We start from the raw sequence: 15,902 nt of genomic DNA on the forward strand, positions 1-15,902 counted from the left end.
CAGGCTACCATGAAGACAATCAATTAAAGACCTGCATTCAGAATACCAGATCCAGGTTCTCAGAGCTGCCAAGCCCACCCCACCCCACAACCAATTACAAAAAAGGGAAGCACAGTTTCCCTTTTGAGCTAAAGGCCGAAAATTGCTATCTATACAAAGTTATTGATCTGCTCAAGAAGACTTCCAGCAGGGGACTTGAGGCTTGAGAGGAAAGAATCAAGTGCAAGAAAATTTAGGATCTGAGGTCACTTCAAATCCAGAAATGGTTGGAAAACACAGAGAAAAGGCAGCTTCTAGAAGAAAATCAGGTATAGTAAAGCATCTCATCTCCAGATACATCTTATACCTGGAATAACTTCCTATTGTTGGCACTTTGGGGGTCCCTGCCTGCCCCCTTACAGGGAGGCCTACCTACTGACATGCTCTATTAATACATCCATTGACCAGTCAGTTTTATCTTTCAAAGGAAAGCCTTTTTAGAGGAACAAACCCACCACTTGTAAAAGTCAACTTAGACCTTTATTCATAAACACGTACCTATAACCAAAGATAATCATCTGAGGAAAAACAACAGAATAAAAGAGAAAGACCAAACTGTACAATTGATTTTGTACCAAACAGAAAGAGAATTCAGGGAACAAAAGAGAACATTTAAAATATTCTAATTGGTATCCTTAGTGAGGAGCAACATATTACATTTATCAAACAAGAAAAGTCAACCATGAAAAAGGAACAGAGAGCAAGAAACAGTTCTTAGAAATTAAATATGTGATTGTTAATATAAAAGATTAAGTGAATATGCTGAATAATATAATAGACAAGGCTAAAAACTGAATTTATAATCTAAAAATAAAGTTGACATAATTTTAAAGAACTTAAATCAAACAACAAAGAGAAAATATAATAATTAAGAGCCATGGAGAATAGATTTAGAAGGTCCATATCATTCATATACTTAGCACTTCAGAAGACAAGGCTAGAGATCACAGAGGCGATAAGGCACTCAAAGAAATGACTGAAGAAAAGTTATGAACAGGAAATACTCTATCCTGAGACCTTAGTATTTCTCTGTTTCAGATGGAGATCTATCACTGGAATACACTTTAAAATTCTGTTAAGAGAAAAATCTCTCAAGGAGAGGACAGACAATGGAAAGATGAAAAGAAAGGGTAGGTGTTACGGATCTGTTCACTGTGTTATGATATCTATAGGGGCAGGTTGCAGAAGGAGAACTGATCAGCCCAAGAAGACTGCTGGAAATAGAAAACTACAGATCAGGAGAATACAAAACAGACATCATGAAGGAAAAAAGTCTAGGAAAATTCTGTTTACTAGGTGTAAATAATAATAAGATTCTGCATATGTGGCTTAACTATTCAATCACCCTCACCATTGACAGGCTATTACCAAAGCATGAGTAACATGACTTTTTTTGTTGTTGTTTTTTAAAAAGCAGTTTTATTGAGTTATACTCAGATAACATACAATCCATCTGAAATGGACAATCAATGGCTTTTAGTATAATCACAGAGCTATGCATTCATCACCATAATCAACATTAGAACATTTTTCATTACTCCAAAAAGAAAAACCCCATACTCCTTTTACCAGTTTCTTCTCAATCCCTCTATCCTTCCCCAGCCCTACATAACCACTAATCTAATTCTCCCCCTATAGATTTATTTGTAATTTAATCTACATTTTATACAAGTGGAATCATATAATATGAAGTACTCTGTATCTGGTTTCTTTCATTCTTTCACTTAATTTTTTTTAATTATTATTTTTTTAATTAGAGAAGTTGTAGGTTTACACAAAAGTCATGTAAAAATTAGAGCATTCCCATATACCCCCTTACTGTTGACACACTGCATTGGTGTGGTATGTTTGTTACAACTGATGAAAGAATATTAAAATATTACTGTTAACGATAATCCACAGTTTGCTTTAGATGCATTTTTCCCCTATACCATCCTATTATTAACACCTTGTAATAGTGATATACATTTGTTCTAATTCATGAAAGAACATTCTTATATTTGAACTAATAACCACAGTCATTGTCCACAACAGGGTTCACTGTATTATACAGTCCCATGTTTTATCTTCGAACTTTCCTTATTCACACTCATAATTCAGCACTATTAATTACACTTACAATAATGTGCTCCCATCAACACTATCCATTTCCAAACATTTACAAGCCACCTAATTAGAAATTCTACACAAATTTACCATTAGCCCCCCATCTCCCCATTCTTTACCCACATTCTATCTCCTGGTAACCTATATTCTAACTCGATGAATTTGCTTATTAGAGTTAGTTCTTATCAGTGAGCTCATACAATATTTGTCCTTTTGTGTCTAGCTTATTTCACTCAACATAATGTCCTCCAGGTTCATCCATATTGTCACATGCATCAGTACTTCATTCCTTCTTACTGCTTAATAATATTCCATTGTAAAGATAAACCACATTTTGTTTATCCATTCATCTGTTGATGGGGACTTGGGTTGCTTCCATCTTTTACCAATGGTGAATAAGGCTGCTATGAACATCAGTTTGCAAATGTCTCTGAGTCCTTGCTTTCAGTTCCTCTGGGTATATGCCTAGCAGCGGGATCACTAGATCATATGGCAATTCTAAACTGAGCTTCCTAAGAAACTGCCAAAGTGTCTTTCACAGCAGCTGCACCATTTTACATTTCCACCAGCAGTGAACAAGTGTTCCTCATTCTCCACATCCTCTACAACCCTTGTAGTTTCCTGTTATTTTAATAGTGGCCATTCTAGCAGGTATGATATCTCGTGGTTTTGATTTGCATTTACCTAACAGTAGTACTGTTGAGCATCTTTTACGTGCTTTTTGGCCATTTGTATTTCCTCTTTGGAAAAATAGTCTATTCAAGTCCTTTGCCCATTTTTAAATAGGGTTGTTTGTCTTTCCTGTCTTTTACTTTCACTCTGTATAACCCCCTTTAGTATCTCTTGAAGGGCTGGTCTCTTGTTGACAAACTCTCAGTTTCTGTTTATCTGTGAATATTTTAAACTCTCCCTCATTTTTGAAGGACAGTTTTGCCAGATAAAGAATTCTTGACTGGCAGTTTTTCTCCATCAAGACCTTAAATGTATCATACCACTTCCTTCTCACCTCCATGGTTTCTGAAGAGAAATCAGCATTTAATCTTATTGCTTTTCCCTTGTATGTGACAGATGGCTTTTCTCTTGTTGCTTTCAGGATTCTCTATTTTTGGCATTTGACATTCTGATTAGTATGTGTCTCAGTGTAGGTCTATTAGGATTTATCTAATTGGAGAATGCTGCACTTCTTGGACATGTATATTTACATTTTTTATAAGATCTGGGGCAATTTCAGCCATCATTTCCTCAAATATTCTTTCTGCCTCTTTTCCCTTCTCTTCTCCTTCTGAGACACCAATGACATGTATGTTTGTGTGCTTTGTGCTGTCATTCAATTCCCTGAAACCCTGGTCAATTTTTTCCAATCTTTTCTCTATCTGCTCTTCTGTTTGTGAGGTTTCGATTGTTCTCTCTTCTAGTTTGCTCATTCTTTCTTCTGCCTGTTCAAATCTGCTATTGTATGCCTTTAATGTATTTTTAATCTCTTCTCCTGCACCTTTCATTCCCATAAATTCTATTATTTTTCTACATACTTCCAAATTCTTCTTTATGCTCACCGAATATCTTCTTAACCACCTTTATCTCATTAGCCATATTTTCATCCATATCTTTGAATTGATTTAGGAGATTTGTTTGAACATCTTTGATTAGTTGTTCCAAATTCTGTGTCTCCTCCAAAGTTTTAATTTGTTCTGTTGACTGGGGCATATCTTCCTGTTTCTTAATATGGCTCGTAATTTTTTGCTGATGTCTAGGCATTTGATTTTCTTGATGAGTTTACTCTGAAAGTCAGTTTCTCTCTCTTGCCTAGGATTTATTGTTGCCTGGCTTTGTGTTAAGGATTTTTGACACTTGGTTCACCTTATTCTAGTCCTTTAGAAATGCCCATGTTTAACTGTTCAGATGTTTTCAGCTCTTCTTCATTTGATTCTTGCCCGGGGTATGTGGTGCAATTTTTAAGATCGTAACATTTGTGCAATTGTTTTGCACAGGAGAAAGGTTATTTTCCTCTGTTTCATCTCTAGGAATCTTGATCTGCTCTGTTTTTGTTTTGCCTCTATTTCTTTTTTTGTTCTTTCATTGCCCCTAGCTGCTGCTGCCTGGAGGGGAAATTCTGGGAGGAGGGTCACCCCCAGAGAGGACTTTCCTAAGTCAGTATTTCCCAGTCAAAGCAGGACAGGGACCCACAAAGGGGGCAGAGACCAGTTCCAAAAAGCCCTGGTGAAAGGGTCAGGAAAGATGCCAAAAAGCCTTTTTGAGGGCTCTCTGAAGCTGCACTTTCCAGGCCTTCCCAGCAGATGGCACTTTTCAGCAAACTTTTCCCCACAGCTCTAGGGAGGCCCTATGTCTTTTAGCCTTCACTGCCTTCACTCCTGTCAGGGGTGGGGTTGAAATAACGGCCGTGGCAGTCCCTGTCCCACGTAGGCTAAGACAGTGGTTCAGAGCCGGGACCCAGCAATTCAAGTTCGCCCATCAAAAGCCATGACCAGTGCTCAGCCATGTCCCACCCTGTTCTTGGGGAAGAGGGCTTCCACATCCCTCTCCCATCCACAGCAGCCAGCCAGGGACCAGACCTGAGGCAGCTCACCTGGAGAGTGGGGGGTAGGCACTGCAGCTGCCGCAGAGTGAGTTACTCATAGTTTTTTACCACGGTTTCTCAGACTCTTCTCTTCTCTTCCCTGGATGCTGAGCCCCAGAACAGTTGTTTCAGACAGTTTCTACGTCTCTAGTAGCTATTTTTGGAAGAAGAGTGAGTCCTGGAGCTTCCTAATCAGCCATCTCCCCTGAAGTCTCCTGAGTAACATGATTTTAATATATTCCGCTCCAAAAAGCAGTTAAGCATCCACAGTGATTTACCACTTCACCCACTAGGATGGGTATAATAAAAAAAGACAGATAATAACAAGTTGACATAGATATGGATAACTGGAACCCCTCATATACTGCTAGAGAGAATGTAAAAGTGGTATAGCCACTTTGGAAAACAGTCTGGCAGTTCCTCAAAAGGTTAAACATCAGGTTACTATATGATCCAGCAATTCCATTCCTAGAATGGAAAGAATGGAAAACAGGGACTGAAATAGATACCTGTATGCCAAGGTTGATAGCAACATTATTCGCAATAGCCAAAAGGCAGAAAGAAACCAAATGTCTATTAATTGATGGATAGATAAATAAAGTGGCATATCCACACAATGGAATATTATTTGGCAATAAAAAGGAATGAAGTACTGATAAATGCTGCAACATGGCTAAGTCCTGAAAACATTATAAAAGGTAAAAGAAGTCAGCCACAAAGGCTATATAAGATTCCACTTATATGACATGCCCAGAAAAAGGCAAACCTATAGACAGAAAGCAGATTAGTAGTTGACTGGGAAGAAAGAGATGAAGAGCTGGGGAAAAGAGGAACGCCTAAAGGGTATGGGATTTTGGGGGTGTGGGGTGTGTGTGACAAAAATGTTGTAAATTTTATTGTGGTGATAATTAATCCACTATGTGAATATACCAAAACCTTTTGAGTATACTTTAAATGGATGCATTATATGATATGTGAATTATATCTCAATAAAGCTCCCCCCCACCAAAAAAAAATGTTGCTAAGAAAGAACCATGATTAAATGAGTGAAAGGGTGAATGGTGCTGAGATGTTCATTTTAATACCCTTAAGACTCCACGAATAGAACTCTGAAATAAATATATTTTTAATTGATACAATTTGGAATGATACTCAAATTGTAAAAGTTCAGATTTCCAATTAACATTCTAGAGTTGGATCTCTGCTTCTTTAAGAAATAGGTTTTAGGAATTTCACACAATGGGCTGGCCAAACAGATCTATGCCAAACTGAAATGTAATGGAAGGAACTAGAGATGTCGTTTATTGATTTCTGTTCTGCGTGGCATGCGCATCAACTCTAACCTTCACCGCTTTGCAATTACTCTAATTTTACAAATGCCAAATCTGAAGTTCGCAGAAGTTAGGTAACTTGCCCTGAGTCACAAGGCCAGATGAGGGCCCATGCTCAGGATGGTTTTTCAGAAGAGCCCAACCTGATGTGTCTTTTAAAATAGTGAAAGAAAGCAGAAGCATCACATTTCTATTAATAAGTCAGAGTTTTGCTTCAAAAAGAGAAAACTGCAATGGAATGGGAAGGAGAAGGTGCATTTAGAAGGAGAGGTTTTACATGACTTACATGATTCTTTATACTCTGGAGTGACAGTTGATTGAGGAATTAATGACAATATTCTAAGACATAAAGTCTCTGGTATGAGGGCTTCAGTAATAAAAGAGATTGTATTTAACCACGGCAATAAGATTCTGAACCTCTAAATACGAAACATGGGAGATAAAAAAGACAAATGATCTTTCAGTAAAAGATTGTAAGAAAATCCTCCCCACGTATAGAAAAGAAGCTGAACATAGATTTGGCATTGATAGTACAACTAAATGAGCTGCATGACTCAAAGGGAAAACAGAATAAGCAGAAGAAGTCTCCTAATAATAACTCCAGGTGACAGATACACTGATAATTCCATGGGGTAAGTCTGACTTTTAGAAAACTGTAAAAAGATTTAACAGAATATCCTCAAATTTTTCTTCCATTTTTCCAGAAACAAATGGCGTAGTAAAGAGGACAGGCCTTCCAGTGATTGTCTCTCCTCATTCTTGATGATGCTAACTAATTTAGAGTAAATAAAGCTGCAATCAAGAATTTGTATACTTCTTGAGTAATCTGAGTTCAAATATTTATAAGAAAAATCATTTAATATCTATGTTAAGACAGTACTCTGTTTATAATCAAACAAAAAATACAATAAATAATGAATGAAAATACCTTAAAGATCTGGGGGAGAAATTATATAAGCTGATGTAGTAGACCCTCAAAATAAAACATGGGAGTAAATATAAGAGATTCCTGTCTCTGGCAAGTAAAGAATGTCACTGACAATCTGAAGTTATTAACTATTTTAGGCATTCAGATTATGTTGCCTACTGGCAGAAATTAACTTATAAATGGACAAGAAATTAAGCAAAATAATGTGTGTGGAAGTTCCTCTTAACAAATAATAATTATGAAGGTCATTATTTTGAAAGACTTAAACAAAGTATGAGATACTAGATCCGTACCATACGTTTCAAAGGCTATTTCCTAAGTCAAAGCATGACAACTGTGAGAAAAGCTGGACATGAAAAGAATTCTATATTCATTTCTTTCTTTTCCTCTGAGTATTGAGGAAAACTGCCGTTCTTTGATATAAGCCTAGGGAAGGCTAAGTAAGACAATTTGAGAATTTCTGCTAAAAAGAAGTCAAGCCATAGAGAGATTTTCAAATCCTTGTTAAAACAAGAAGTGAACAGGCAGTATATCTCGAAATATTGTGTCCTCTTCAAAGAATAAAAAACTCAGTGGATTTTGAAGACTCACTTGAAATTTAATTCCCAAAGTGGTATGTACATTTGTTAAAGATACTAGCAGGCATTGGTAGAGAGGCTGAGTGATTTTTGTGGCTTTACGAAATTGCCACTGCCCCTGAATTTAATAACTAGGGGGCAAAAGCTGATTTGACTTCTAAGGAACTATCGCATGCAAGACATGGATAGCTTTCTGTAATGTCTCAGAATCTGTTTATAGCTCCAGTAAAAAGAAACTGTCTTAAGGGTTTTCTGTAGGTCAAAGACACCCTAGTACATGAACTTCAGGAACTATACCTTCAGATTTTAGAAAAATTATTCAAAATCTTGATTGGGTAATGGAAGAAAGTTCAAAATTCGTGTTAACTTAAGGAAAACAAAACTTGCAACAAAGTCAAGAAAGGAAGATGGCGACACTTGATTCCAAATCGTTTCTATGTCTGAAGATCACAGGAGTGACTTTTTCTTTTTTCAAAATTGTTCTTTAAATAAGAAAAAACAATAGACTAAAACTGAGAATTAAATGTAAAGCCAAGGTTTATTTTTAGAGGGCTTGACTATACCATACTATAGGAAGAGACTATAAATAGCACGTCACGTGAAATGAATATTCTGAAAGAGCCCAAAATGTAGATGTGAACAGGTATCTGTACACCAATGTCCATAGCAGTGTCATTCATAATTGCCAAAAGGTAGAAGCAATCCAAGTGTCCATCAACAGATAAATGAATAAACAACATATGGTGTATCCACACAATGGAATAGTATTCAGCTGTAAAAAGGAAAGAAGTTTTGATAAGTGCTACAATATGGATGGACTTGAAGATATCATATTGAGTGAAATGTGAGGCACAAAAAGACGGATAGTGTGTGATCTTGCTTATATGAAATAGCTAGAATATGCATATTCATAGAGACAGATAGTTCATAAGTTACCAGAGGCCAGAAGGGGAAGGGGATGTTATTGCTTAATGGGTACAGAGTTTCTCTTGGAAGTGATAAAAAATTGGGGTAATAGATGTTGGCAATAGTAGCACAACATTGTGATTAATACCATGGAATTGTACACTTGAAAGAGGTTTAAATGGGAAATTTTGAGTTGTATACATATTACAATAAAAAGTTTAATAAAAAAGATGTTAATGAACATCAGAGCCATGGTAGTCTCTCAGTTGTACCAGTCCATTTAAAATAATTAATCCATAAAGAAAAGGTGTTTCCAATACTGAATTTAAATGTTAACAAGTGTCAATGAGTGTGGCTGTCTCTAAAACAAAGTCTGACAGATAAATATGAACAATCTCTTTTGTGTAGAATCTAAACGAGAATAATTAAATTGCTAAGGAGCTTTATCACTGCTGATGTTTCTGCTGTAAAGCCTTTAACATCACTAATAAATTAATACTAATTTATTCAAGTCTTGATTAAAGAGTACAACCAGACTTGTTTCCCTATTAGTTTTGTTTTTTAGGGAAAAAGAAGGCAACTATCATTATTTGGCAAGATTCACAAATGGACTTTCTTCTGCCATTTTGCTATTTAGCCTTTATAAGTCTTATACCTTTTTGTCCTTCACTTCCACTAAAATCTACTTTTATAGTTATTTGCTTTCTTGTGTTGTATCAAGTTGAGTGCTGTGGTAGTTTTAAGATGTCCTGTACCCCAGAAAAGGCCATGTTCTTTCAATCCATTCCTGTGGGTGCAGACCTATCATGAGCGGGACCTTTTGATTAGGTTATTTCAATTGAGATGTGACTCACCCCATTCAAGGTAGGTATTAATCCCCTTACTGGAGTCCTTTATAAGAGGATGAAGGACATATAGAAAAAGCCCAGAGAGCTCAGAGAAGCCCCCGAGAAGCTGAGAGACAAGGACACACTCACAGAAGCTGAGAGAGGAAGCCACTGAAGCCAGAAGCTGGAAGCAATGAAACCTGGGAGGGAAGGACCAGTAGACATTACCATGTGTCTTGCCATGGGACAGAGGAGCCCCGGATGCCAGCAGCCTGTCTTCAGAGTCCAGGTATCATCCTGTTGATACCTTCAGTTGGACATTTTCATGGCCTAAGAACTGTAAATTGTAATTCAGTAAATCTCCATTGTAAAAGTCAACCCATTTCTGGTATATTGCATTCTGACAGCTGGGCAAACTGAAAGAAGTACCTTCTCATTTCTATTTGGATATATTTTTCAACTGTTTTCCTTATGGTTACCATAGGGTTAAAATTTAACATCCTAAATACATAACAATTATATTTGGTTTGATAATTTAACTTCAATAACATGCACATATATTTTTCCTATACCCCTCTGTTCCCCTACCATTTATCTTTATTTATTACCATGTACATTGTATGTCCAAAAACCAAGATTTATCATTACTTTTTAAGTACTTGCATTTTAACACCTGTAGGAAGTAAGAAGTGGAGTTATATACCATACAATAAAATACAGTAATACTGTACTTTACCCAAATGGTTACCTTTACCACAGGTCTTTATTTCTTTATACTGCTTTGAACCACTGTCTAGTGCCCTTTCCTTTCAGTCTGAAGGAATGCTTTAGCATTGCTTGTAGTGCAGGCCTAGTGGTGATGAACTCCCTCAGCTTTTGTTTATCTGAAAATGTCTTAATCACTCCCTCATTTCTGAAAGACAGTCTCGCTGGGTATAAAATTCTTGGCTGGCAGTTGTTTCCTTCAGCACTTTAAGTATTTCAACCCACTGCCTTCTTGCTTCCATGGTTTGTGATGAGAAATCTGCAATCAATCTTATCAGGATTCCTTGTTATGTACATGTTCCTTTTTTCACATGGCTTTCAGAACTCTCTGTCTTTTGCATTTGATAGTGTAATCAATATATGATAGGACGTACTTTTCTTCATGTTTAACCTCTTTGGTATTCTCAAGCTTCTTGGATGTGCATATTCACATCTTTCAATATGCTGTTCTCTGTCATCATTTCTTTGGCTATTCCTTCAGCCCCTTTCTCTCTTCTTCTGGGACTCCCATAATGTGTATGTTGGTGTGCTTTATAGTGTCTCAAAGGTGTTTTAGGCTATTTTCACTTTTAATATGTCTTTTGTCTTTCTGCTCCTCAGCCTGACTCATTTCAAGTGTCTTGTCTTCAAGTTCACTTATTCTTCTGCCATCTCCATTCTGCTCTTGAAACCCTTCTAGGTATTTTTCATTTCAGTTATTATGGTCTTCAACTCCAGTAGTTTCTTTCTCTTTATTTAGACTTTCATATTATTCATTCATTCTTTTCCTGATATCTTGTCATTCTTTCTCTGTATTTACCTTCCTTTCATTATTTTTAAGATCGCTTTTAAAAAAGCTTTGTTCAGTATATCCACATTCTCATTTTCTTCACTGGTGTTTTCTGTGTTTTTGCCCTCTTCCTTTGGATTGGCCATCATTTCCTGTTTCTTTGTCTTGAACTCTTTTGTTGTGCATTTTAATATTTTACAATGTTAAAACTGGGATTTACTCCCTGGGATGTCTGTTTCTCAGTTTTGTAACCAGCTGATGAAAAAACAGAGGTTTTCTTGAACTTCAGCCCTCCTATCTAGAAGGTCTGCCCAAGGCAAATGCAGTGTGCAGGGTTTTCCCTGTCTTAACTGGGCTTCTGTCTTCTCCTGGGCTTTTGCTTGTTAGTTATTTTGGAGTTCCCCTGTTACAGTAGTCTCCCTCTGCTTCCCATGGGATAAACCTCTTTCTCCGAGGTATTTGAAGCCAGCATGCCTTTGTCCCAGACTGTCTACCTCCATAGTTTTTTACACTCCTTTCATTGTCCCATGCTGCTTTTTCCTAGAGGGAAAATTCTGGCATGAGGGTCACCCTGGGGAGGACTTTCCCAATTTGATCTCTCCCAGCCAGTACAGGGCCAGGGACCTTTGAAGGGGGCCCAGACTGGTTCCTAAGTGTTCTGTGGAGGGGATCAGGAAGGGCACCAAAAACTTCTCCAATAGCTCCCCAAAGCTGAGCTTACCTGGCCTGCCCAGCAAGTGCAGTTCTTCAGCTAACTATCCCCCACAGCCCCTGTCTGGGGAAGGTTAAAACAATGGCTGCAGTGGCCTTTGTCTAGCGGAGATTAAAACAATAGCTTCCCTCAGAGCCAGAATCCAGCAATCAGAATTCGATAATTAAAAGCTGTTCTTGGGAAGAAGATGGCAGAAGGCAGAGTGGCGGATCTGGACACCCAGCAATCTGACATCGCGACACTGCCCAAAACCTCGCTCCAGAAAGGGGACACCTGGTACCTAGTCGATAGTCACTGGTTCAAACAGTGGAAAAAATATGTTGGCTTTGACAGTTGGGACAAATACCAGATGAGAGATCAAAACGTATACCCTGGACCCATTGATAACTCTGGACTTCTCAAAGATGGTGATGCCCAATCACTTAAGGAGCATCTTACTGATGAATTGGATTACATACTGTTGCCAACTGAGGGCTGGAATAAACTTGTCAGCTGGTACACATCGATGGAAGGTCAGGAGCCAATAGCACGAAAGGTGGTTGAATAGGGTATGTTTGTAAACTGCAAGGTAGAAGTATATCTCACAGAATTGAAGCTCTGTGGAAATGGAAATGTTGTAACTCGAAGATTTAGCAAAGCTGACTAGATACAATTGAAAAGGAAATAAGAAAAATCTTCAATATTCCAGATGAAAAGGAAACAAGATTGTGGAACAAATACATTGAACCACTGAATAAACGAGACAGCACCATTCAGGATGCTGGTTTATACCAAGGAAAGGTGTTAGTGACAGAACAGAAAAATGAAGATGGAACATGGCCAAGGGGTCCTTCTACTCCTAAATTCGTATGATGGGACTGACTCTGCCTTTGAGACTATGTACCAGCAGCGTGTTAGGTGCTGCAAAGCACTTTTGGAGAAGTCACAAAACCTGCATCAATTCACTGCCGAATGCCAACAATGTTAACATCTTTACAGTGAAGTTCTAGGTTTTTTACTTAATCAGTATGTTAAAGTGTAATGTTTCATAGTTCAAGGTCATAGCTGTTTTTCCAACTGACTTACTGTTTTATCTTAAAAAATAATTGTAGATGGAAATCAGTGTTGTGTTCGGCAGGAGAATTAACAAAAAATTTTAATTCAGACAGTTCATGGGGTATATTAAATGTTCTTAAACAAACTGGATCTCTTATCTTGCCCCAATTACAAAAATAGCAGAACAAACAACGTAGTGGAATCACAGAATATAATGTTTTGTGTGTATTGTGTAACACAACCATTTCTTTCTAATGTTAACCTTAAAATACTAATACAGTGACAGCTAGGATTCTGTTTAATTATGATATTAATAAATGAAATAAAACATCACTTTAAGGCCCAAGCCCATATCTGAGCCCACTGAGACTTTTAAATAATCTACCTCTTTAGTAAGTTAATATGGATAACCTGATGGACAAATGTCCTCTATTCACCTATGCTACCTTTTTACACCAGAGGCTTTTATTGAATTGCATACTCTTAGACACGGAAGTTCATGATCTTGATTGAAAGTATTCTAATTCACACACAACCCATAGTGCACATCTGTATAAGGACAGGAAAGAGAGAGAATAATTTATGGAATTAATCTTTAGCACCTTTGATTATTCTTAATTTTTGTTTAGTTTATTTCATAAGGAAGTCAGCTATTTGCTCCCATTTGGACCACTTTGCCTCTGAAATTTTAATTATAAGCAGAGAGAACACTGTAAGTTGTTTTATCTTATGCTCACTTTGACAAATGCACATATAGTCCAATTGTCAAATATATATTGGCTTAGATGGAAAAAATAGCTGGAAAAAATAATTCTATTATGTTGAAGTCGTTAAAATATGTTAACTGTTCTTTTACCAGTGTTTCATTTACAGGAGAATACAGGTAATTTCTGTGTCCTTTGAGATAACTGTAATTTCAAATTCATTTGGATATATCAAAGATTGTTTTCAAAACAAACTGCAGAGTATTAACAAAAAAAAACAAAAAAAACAAAAAAAACTGTTCTCAGTGATCAGACGTGCACACCCTAGTTCCTGGGAAGAAGATTTTTATGTCCCTTTCTGTTAGCAACAGCTAGCCAGGGACAGGACCCACAGTGCCCTGCCATGAGGGTGGACACCAGTAACTGCTGTGCAGAGAGAGCAATTTATAGTTCTTTACTGCAATTTATCAGGCTCTTCCTCCCGCTCTCTCCTGGATGCTGTACAGTGTTCTTCTGGCCTCTGGAGTTTCAAAACAGTTGTTTCAGACAGATCCTGTCTGTTTAATAGTTGTTTTTGTGGGAGGACTGAATCCTGGAGCTCCCTACTCCACCATCTTCCTTGGAAACCCCTTCCATTATGTTTTGTATGGATAGAATGAGATAGTAGAGTTAAATCTTGGACATACTGCATATAGAGTGACTATGTTATATAAAAACAACAAAGATTATTTACTTTTAAGAAATTAATGTGGTGCTGTGCACAAGTGGTGTAATTTTCATATAGCTCATTAAAGCTACCTTGTACTTCCGGAAAAAATCAAACAGTATGCCTGTTCTCATTTTTGTATGTTCGGTACTGAGACTTCCATAAAATGTATTCTTAACAACCCCATTGGTGGCAAGCAGCAGGAAGTAAATACTAAAATAAGATCCCAACAATATCTACCCTGCCTTCCAATATTGGAAATTGTTTGTCTTTTTTTTAACTTCATGGTAACCATATTTTCTAACTTTAAGATACTTTTAAAATGCTTTCTTTTTCCTTTTCTCTATTTTTTCTAATGAGAGTCTGGAAAAGTCTATACTTATGAATGGAACAAAGTGCTTTACCCATAACGTTCAGGAAGTTAGTGCTTAGAATTAAGCACAGCTGACTAGAAGACCAGCCAATTTTTTTTTTTTATTTAGCACTGAATACAGAGTTCTCTAACTAGGAAGCATTAGTGTCATGTGATTTCTGATCCTTGCTTCAAAGTTCTCCTGTACAGTAGCGCACATTAAGTATGAAGGTTAAACTTAATTTAATAAGAAAATATTTTTACATGTTCAAACATGTATAATTCAATCAATAGCATTTTAGAACTTAGATTAGAAAAAATTGCATCCAGCGTCAAGAAATTCTTCCAGTTATAAAGATCAACAGAAAAAAGACTTGTGGAAAAGTGGAAAAAGTATGAACTTTGGAACCACAGGGTTCCAGTCTCAGGTCTGCCAACCATGAGGTAGGTGTCCATCTTTTTCCATCCCCACCCCCCTTTCTCTCTCTGTCCCTTCTCCCTACCTGACATATCCCTGCAAAAATAAAACAAACAAACAAGCAAACAAAACCCATAAACGAAACACTTCAGTGGAAACATGCACCCAAGATTTGCTTTGAGTTTACACTGATTTAATTTTTTTTAAATTCAGGAACTAAAGCAACTAAATTATTTTGCTCCCTTGTCAACTCAATATCCTTGTTGGCCATCTGCTACTATTCTATCATCTTTTCCTCAAAGATATAAAGTGAGCCTCAAAAACATTTAAGTGCATATTGAAAGACTATTTTGAGTTTTAAACAGATGTGTACTTACATGAATGCCTGTCTATAAAGTATTCAAGGGTGTGCATTTACTGTGCTGACAAGTACAAATTCAAAATAAAGGTATCTAAAACACAGTCTGTACACGCACATACCCCTCCTAGGTATATATTCATTATAGCCTATAAAAGTCAAAATATTTAAAAATATTTCATTAGTTAAATAAAAGAAAAGAATGCTTCGCTCATAGTTTCAGACCTAAGATTTGTTTTCAAACATTCCTCTGAAAAAAAAGTATGTTAGCAAATTATCAAGAGACATGACTTTTAACTGTAGGGAGAGCATAAATATAACATTCTACATAAAATAAGCATGAGAAAATGAAAAACACGACCAGAATGTATAATTATATACTAGATATGTACTATTCCCCAAAAAGTCAAAGTTTAAAGATCAAATACCTGATTACTTGATTCCTAGATTGTAAGCTCTTAAAGCAGTCACATCTATTCCTGAATTGTAATGACTACCTCCAGATTCTGAGATGCTGATCCCTTTGTGTATAACCTGATCAATCCCTGGAACTTTGGGTATCTGTGTGACACCTGAAACTCAGAGCTAGAGCTTGGCAGATACGAATGTCAGTATTAGTGCATACAGCAACTGTTAAAAAAGCTGAAAGAGTCCAGACTTCATTTAGAGATATGAATGATGCAGATCTGGTTAGGACTAGGGCAAATCAGGTCAAAGGGTAAAGGATGATACTGACTGTGTTTTAAAACTTCAACTTCCATGTGAGACCAAGGGAAAGATGTTTATTTGGAGC

The 15,902-nt window shown here is 36.9% G+C and overlaps 1 protein-coding gene and 1 pseudogene across 7 annotated transcripts in view; one reads left to right on the top strand and one right to left on the bottom strand.

Annotated features, from left to right (window-relative positions):
* SH3D19 (SH3 domain containing 19) overlaps positions 1–15,902 on the bottom strand; it is a 177,476-nt gene that overhangs the window by 98,945 nt on the left and 62,629 nt on the right. The gene's annotated exons all lie outside the window — the stretch shown is intronic.
* On the top strand, positions 11,724–12,388 carry LOC119529092 (annotated as a pseudogene).

The sequence above is a fragment of the Choloepus didactylus genome, chromosome 3 (assembly GCF_015220235.1).
Source record: "Choloepus didactylus isolate mChoDid1 chromosome 3, mChoDid1.pri, whole genome shotgun sequence".
NCBI lineage: Eukaryota > Metazoa > Chordata > Mammalia > Pilosa > Megalonychidae > Choloepus > Choloepus didactylus.